Source organism: Bubalus bubalis, chromosome 16 (assembly GCF_019923935.1).
Source record: "Bubalus bubalis isolate 160015118507 breed Murrah chromosome 16, NDDB_SH_1, whole genome shotgun sequence".
NCBI classification, from domain to species: domain Eukaryota; kingdom Metazoa; phylum Chordata; class Mammalia; order Artiodactyla; family Bovidae; genus Bubalus; species Bubalus bubalis.
This window is the reverse complement of record NC_059172.1, coordinates 10,078,886-10,086,290: the sequence shown is the minus strand read 5'-3', so window position 1 is coordinate 10,086,290 and position 7,405 is coordinate 10,078,886. Positions and strand designations below refer to the sequence as shown.

The window sequence follows — 7,405 nt, the reverse complement described above, 5'->3', positions numbered from 1 at the left end:
CACCCCCTCCAGGTGTCTCTGTTAAAGACAGTAGTCCAAAGCAGCCCAGGGAGAGTGAATCCCCCTGTCTTTCAACAGGTCCTTCCAGGGCAGCGGGAAGCCGAGGAGCGAGGTCCCCACGGAGGATCATCCCACCCCCTGCCCTGAGGTCCGGTCAGGGACTTTGAGGGGGCAGCGTGGAAGTTTCCCTGGAACACATCCCCTGTCTAGGGTACCCCTCTCTCCACACCCCCAGCGGATCTCCTGAATTCAGACGAACCAAGGGCGGGGAGGTGGGCAAGAGGGAAGGAAGGGGAGAAGAGCAGAGGGAGGCCCCAGGGGCCCCCGGGGCGAGGCCGGGATGCCGTCCAGAAGGCAGGGACCGAGGCCGGGAGGGAGCGAGGGGGGCCGGCCCGCCGGAGGAGACGTGCCTTCACGGCGGCGGTGGTGGCGGCGGCGGCGGCGGCGGCGGCGGCGGCTGGAGACTGAAGGGGAGGAGGTTCGGGGAGGGGAGGGAGTGCAGGCGAGAGCGAGGGAGGGACGGAGCGGCTGCGGGGAGGTGGGGCCGGCGGGCGGGCGGGCGGCTGCAGCTGCCGCCGGCGACTCCAGGGCTCCAGGCTGCGGGGCGGACGCAGCGCCGAGCGATCCACCGCGGAGCCGCGCGAGGCCGCCCGAGCCCCAGCCCCGAGCCCCGAGCCCGGAGCGAGCGCCGCGGCCGCCTCGCGCCAGTCGGTCCCTGGACGCGCCGCCGCCGCCGCCACCGCCGGGAAGGCAGCGGGCGCCCAGCAAGTTGCGAGCGCGCCTCTCCGCCCAGGGGAAAGTTTCCCCCGCGGCCGCCGACGCGAGTTGGCGCGGGGTCCGGCCGCTGCGACTGGAAGGTAGGGGCCCCGCACCTCTGTGCCCTTGGCGCTCCCCGCCGCCGCGCCCCCCTGGGGACTTGGGGACCCACACGCGCTCCCCCCCACCCTGGCGTGGTGGGGGTGGGGGTGGAATGGGGGGGGTACCTCCCAGGTTGGTCCTGGGGAAGCCCGGGAACCGAGTTCTACTTCGGCTATAGGCTGGGGAAGGGGCGGGGAAGACGTGCTCGCCCGCATCCGCGCTCCGAACCCGCCGAGGGCCGGCGGCGTCCCCCGGGGACAGGTGCACCGCTGCCCGGCGCTCCGGGCCGGGTGAGGGGGGGGCGCCTGCAGAACGGCGCGGGGCGGGGGCAGGTGTTGGTTACGAGGTCTGGGGGCTCGGCGAGGGCTGAGTCCGGAGGGGAGGGGGTGCGCGCCACGCCGCTCTGTAAGGGGATTTGGAGGGGGCGCAGGTAGGGACTAGGGATTAGGAGCTAGGATCAGGGCTGTGGGGATTGCCCGGCCCAGCGGGGCCACTGAAGGCCGGCCGCCTTCGGGGTCCCTGGGAGCGGGCCGGGGCGGGGGCGCCACGCTTTCCTTCGGGGAGGGGGTGGTTCCCCCTTTATTCCGAACGTGGTGTGTGCGGTTCGGGGAAGCCGAGACTCCGGTAGGTGCTCGGTGGATCCGAAACTTGAGCACATCCAGATTTAGGGGCGCAGCGGGAGAACGCTTGGAGGGTTGGCGGGCACGGGTGGGTTCGCGCCGGCTTGGCGTCCCGGCCGGATTGAGGGGAGTTGGCTCCCGCCAGGGGGCGCCCTTCTCTGGCCCTTTCACCCTTAGAAAGGCGAGTTCTGGTTCCAGCGAGACAAACGCACGGAAATCCTGGAGCTACAGACCGCACGCAACCACAGACCACCCCCCAACGCACGAGGGACCCCCCGCCCCGAGGAAGCACCGCACCCCAGGCGGAAAGGGGGAGAGGGTCGGAGTGTGAAGCTAGGGTACCACCAGTTATAACTGTGCATTGGAAAGCTTGGCTTTCAGAAGCTGGTTTTTCTTGGGCGACCTGGCAGGATGTCTGGGTGAATAAAAAAAAATTTACCCCCAGAAAAACAAAAAGGAGGGGAACTTGACTTTAACAGCAAATCAGTGTGAAATGACTGGATGGGAGAATTAACTTTCTGAGCTTTCTATGAAGCCTGAAACCTAACTGGCTGAATGCACCCTTTTTGTGAAAGTTGTACCTTTGTCCCAGGGATCTGGCCAGAGCCTTTTCTGGTGTGGGTGGGTTGAGAGTCTTGGGGTGGATCCTTTCTCTGGGCACAGGGTGGGGTTGATGGGGGCGCCTAAAAGACTTGAGCAGTCCAGTGGTAAATTTCTCAAACAAGAGCCCCTCCTCTTGGGGTCTGGAGGCCACAGGCCACATTCATCCGCTCATTTCACAATTACTGGTGGAAACCTGCTGTGTGTCGCACTGTGGGACTTTAGGGCCCCTGTGTGCTGAATCTGTGAGTCTGTGCTAAGGCCTTGGAAGGGAGAAAACTGCAGGCTTATATGAAGAGCATCATCTTTGTCATGTGTGGGGCTGTTTGACATTGAAGGGACACTAAAGGGACTGTGGTCTCATCTTTCTCTAATTCTCTCCCTCCTCCCGGCACCCCGAGTGAGTACAACGGAGCAAATCTAAGAATGTGCAGTGGCCTCGTAGCGGCCGGTGGAAGTTTTCATCTTTCACTCGGCTCCAAACAGTGGCTCATTGGGCAGCCCCCCGCCTCCTTCCTCTCATGTCCCCAGAGTCCCCTGCAAAGGTGATGGAAACGGGGTGGTCCTTGAAAGAGAGCTGAGGTTCTTGCTTTCGGTGTAGCAAATGTGTTTTTTATTGGATGCTCTCAAATTGCTGTAGGACAAAGTTGCCATGAAGAAAGAGCAGCATGGTTTTTATTTTGAATAGAAGAGGACATGAAGGGAGGAGACAGAGGAAAGGGTGGGGAGGCCTGCTGTCTCTGGGTTTGTCTTCAAGACATTCCACGGGGCCAGAAAACAAAAGGAGTTGTTTTGTTTGTGTTCAGTTTTGTTTTTTATGACTCGTTTTTTCGGCGGAGGGAAGCCTGCTTGGAATAGCCCTGCCCTTGGAACCTGGGAGTGAGCAAGGGGCCCCCAGAGAGCTGGCAGGTCTGCGTTCTACCCATCCTCCCTGCCCACCCCCTTCACACCCAACCTGCCCCGAGAAGAGGAGCGGACTAAGACTCCGAGGGCAGCGGACGTCCACGTTTGAGTACCACGCGTGGGCTCAGTCTGCTCCCTGGGAAACCCTAAGATCTCTGATCCAGTAGAATTTCAGGTCTCCTGGTCCAACAGTCCCCAGATGCATTCAGATGGCAGACCTCTGGGGTATCTTTACCCAGCCCGAGGCTGAAATGGCAGTATATGGACGAAAGTTCCAGACTACTTTTTAGAGGCATCAGTTCATCTGGAGTAGGAGTTAGGACATCTTGGGTTGATCCAGCAAAAACTGCCCCCCTGCCTCCTTTCAAAACTGCCTCGTCAGCCGGGAAACAGCTCCCTGAATTACTGAATGAATTTTTAATGGTCTGGGGCCGGGCTGGGGTTGGAGGAGGCAGAATGGAGATAGAGCACAGGGTAAACCTGTAAGATGAGGGTGTCGGCCCAGGAGATTCCGAGGGGGCCTTGCAACTTAAAGTCAGGAGAGTCTGACATTTCAGGGTGCTAGGCAACCCTGTCTGTCTTCTGTCCAGTGGGGAGCACCTCTCCTGGCCGTGTCTTGCTCCGCTCTGCCCCTTCACAGCAAAGTGAACCAGGAGCCTGTCAGCCATCAGACTGTGGCTTGGGGACAGAGAAGGTGGTGTTGGTGACCAGTTCCTGCTGGGCTCCACATTTCTACCTGCAAGCTTGCACACTAGCTTTCTCTGGATGTCTGTCCAGCTTCCACTGTCTCTGTTTTCCTGGGAAGAGCAAATAGTGGCCCCTGTTAGGGACCCCTCTTTCCAGAGGGCTGCTTTTCTGGTCTATTTCATCAGCCATTGAGAAGGAAAACCAGGAACATTTGTTCATGTTCAGCTGGGACACAGCAAAGGGAGGGGGCCCTTTGGAAGCCAGCACTTTGGTCCCCCAGAGCAGATGATGGGTTGATGGGTATTTTTGCAATCTGATGCTGTTAAGTAACCCACCAGCCTGGGCTCCTCCTGCTGCACGAGCTGCCACCTTGGACCCGCATCAGCGCTCTGCCCTGGGTGGTTGGGAGATAGAGTGTGCAGATAATGAAACGCTGATTAAGAAGAGAGGGAGAGAGACATGAGCTCCAGTGTTTGCAGCTGGCAAAGCAGATCTTTCATCTCGGCACTTGTTATCTTAAGGTCCAGCCCTTGCCCCTTGTTGGTACCCAAGACTACTGGTTTAATTAGTAATTAAACCACTTGGAGACGAGCAAAACCACATGCGCTAGTCGTATGCGTGTGTGTACTTACTGATTGGCAACAGGATGCAGTGGAAAGTTCACTGGACCAGCTGAATCAGAAGTAAGGAGACCTGTGTTCTAGCCCCAATTCTGTTACAGCTGGAGCTGTGAGACCTCGAGTGAGACACTACCCCTCTCTGAGCCTCAGTTTCCCCATCTTTCTCGATGCAGCATGGTGAGGCAGTTAGGCTGCTTGGGTTTGAATGTCAGCTTTCTTCTACTTATTAGCTGTGTGACCTTAGGCCATTCAACCTCTGGTGCCTCAGTTTCCTGATCTGTAAAATGGGACTAATAATATTCCCTCAGATTGTTGTGAAACGTCAACAAGATAAAACATGTGAAACAGCACCGTGCCAGGCAGGGAGTAAATGCTCAACAAACGTTCAGTATCATCGCTGTCATTATTATTACTTCTACTACTACTGTTATTGTGAAATGGTGGGGGATCAACGTTGATCCTTTCCAGCTCTGATATTTTGGGGAATGGTATACGTGTGTGTTGGAGAAGGTGATGGCACCCCACTCCAGTACTCTTGCCTGGAAAATCCCATGGACGGAGGAGCCTGGTGGGCTGCAGTCCATGGGGTCGCTAAGAGTCGGGCATGACTGAGCGACTTCACTTTCACTTTTCACTTTCATGCATTGAGGAAGGAAATGGCAACCCACTCAGTGTTCTTGCCTGGAGAATCCCAGGGACGGGGGAGCCTGGTGGGCTGCTGTCTATGGGGTCGCACAGAGTCGGACACGACTAAAGTGACTTAGCAGCAGCATATGTGTGTGTGTGTGTGTGTGTGTGTGTGTGTGTCTGATTTTGAGATGGAAGACTAGGGTGAATATTTTTGTTGCTTGTTTTCTGTTTTCTTCCTTTCCCTGCCTCATTGGGGGGACTCCTGAGTTAAAATCTTGTGCATGTTCTCATGATAGCCCCATCCTTGTGGCAGGAAGCCCAATGTGACGTCACTGAAAATATCCTGCTTTCTGGCAGTTGAGGGATGATATTTCATCAGCTAGTAGATGCCCATCCTTTGTCTCCCACCCTTAACCATAGTATGAAGACCATATGTGCAGATAATGAGTTTAAGCTGATAAACAACTCCCAGATTCACCCAAATAAAAGGCCATCCTCCTAGAAGACACTTTCGACTTTAAAATAAATAATCTGGCTCCTTGGCTGCATTGCACTATGTCTGGCTGGCCCTGCTTCCCTCTCAGTGTTCTGCCCCTCAGTCTGTTGCAGGGACGTGGGCCGGGCCAGACCCATGGTCTGGGCTATGTCAGCCATCCTGGCGGGGCAGCCTCTAGCGGCACCGTGGCCTCATCTCCCTCCAGCAGAGGCTGTTCTCTGAGCCATTCCAGCAATGATCTTCACGATGGCAGATGTTTGGGGAGTGCTTACCGTCGGCCAGGACCTAGACAATGCTTCATCTCACCACCAACCCTGAAAGCTGGTTCAGATATCGCACCCATTTCACAGATTAGAATGTAGGGCTCAGAAAAAGCAAGTCAGTAAGTGGGGGGCGGGGGCCTGGAATTAGATCCTAGGTCTATCTGTTTCTCCCTTTTGTGCTTGAAACCAGTCTGTAATGTTTCTTTCCCATCAAAACCGCCTGTGGAGCCCCAAAGCCCAGGAAAGATTTCCCTGAGGCATAATCAGGCCCCCTTCACATCTTCTAGGCTCAGAGTGCTTTACAAGATGCTCTTTTTTCACCCTGCGTTGATTACTCGGCCATCCTGGGGATGCTGACAGGTAGGAGTTTTTTGGGACAAGGTTGCTTATAGGAAGGTGATGATCTCATTCAGCCACAGAAAGTTGTAGCTGACAGAGGATGCGTGTTGGAGTCGTAGATGTGAACTTGTTTCTTGTGCCTGCGGTTTACTGGTATCCTTGGTTTCCAGTATCAAGCGAAGTAACACCAGCAACCACAGCAGATGACTCCAAACTCGCAGTGGCTTAACCTGTGGGTGCAGTTCTCACTCATGCTACTCGTCTAACAGGGATCTTTGCTCCACACGGTCACTTAGGGACCCAGGCGGACGGTGGCTCTACCGTCGTTGTAGCTGCACATCCTGGGTGATGTGGCATCCATGGTTACTGCAGAAGGAGAGGAGAGTGATGGAGAAGGAAAAGGCCTGGGAAGACTCCACTGCCTCAGCTGGAGGCAACACACGTCACCTCAGCTCTGGTGGATCGGTCAGAACTGTCACCTGGCCCCAAACCAGCTGCAAGGGAGGCTGCTATTTACCGGGCACTAACTCCTTGCATCGGAGAAGGCAATGGCACCCCACTCCAGTACTTTTGCCTGGAAAATCCCATGGATGGAGGAGCCTGGTAGGCTGCAGTCCCTGGGGTCGCTAAGAGTCGGACACGACTGAGCGACTTCGCTTTCACTTTTCACTTTGATGCATTGGAGAAGGAAATGGCAACCCACTCCAGTGTTCTTGCCTGGAGAATCCCAGGGACGGGGGAGCCTGGTGGCTGCCGTCTATGGGGTCACACAGAGTCAGACACCACTGAAGTGACTTAGCATAGCATAGCATAGCAACTCCTTGCATTTCTATTTCGTGGATAGAATACTTTGAGGATTCACTGAGATGATGCATTTGAAGCTTCTAGCATAGACCTGGCACGTAGTCAGTCCTTAAAACACGGACGCTTCCTTTCCTTAATCATCCTTGATGTGCATTGCTCTCGGAGAAGGCACTGGCGACCCACTCCAGTGCTCTTGCCTGGAAACTCCCATGGATGGAGGAGCCTGGTGGGCTGCAGTCCATGGGATCGCTAAGAGTCGGACACGACTGAGCAACTTCACTTTCACTTTTATGCATTGGAGAAGGAAATGGCAACTCACTCCAGGGTTCTTGCCTGGAGAATCCCAGGGACGAGGGAGCCTGGTGGGCTGCTGTCTATGGGGTCGCACAGAGCTGGACACGGCTGACATGACTTAGCAGCAGCAGCGCATTGCTCTTAGGAGATTACAGACCGTGTACCTGGAAACGATCTCTGGGCAGATGATGTAGTGCCCATAATACAAGGGAGAGAGGCAGGGCTCAGATAGGCCCAGGGACTGGCCCATGAACACACAGCAAGGGTGCAGAGTCAGGCCCTTGACCTTCG

At 56.3% G+C, this 7,405-nt stretch overlaps 1 protein-coding gene across 5 annotated transcripts in view; it reads left to right on the top strand.

Moving 5' to 3' along the window:
* Positions 1-565: 565 nt before the first annotated feature.
* Positions 566-7,405, top strand: part of TSPAN18 (tetraspanin 18) — a 211,407-nt gene continuing 204,567 nt past the window's right edge. For all 5 annotated transcript variants that reach the window (XM_025266177.3, XM_025266176.3, XM_025266181.3 and 2 more), the window contains exon 1: positions 566-857. The gene's annotated coding sequence lies outside the window, so the exon portion shown is untranslated. The remainder of the gene's footprint in view (positions 858-7,405) is intronic.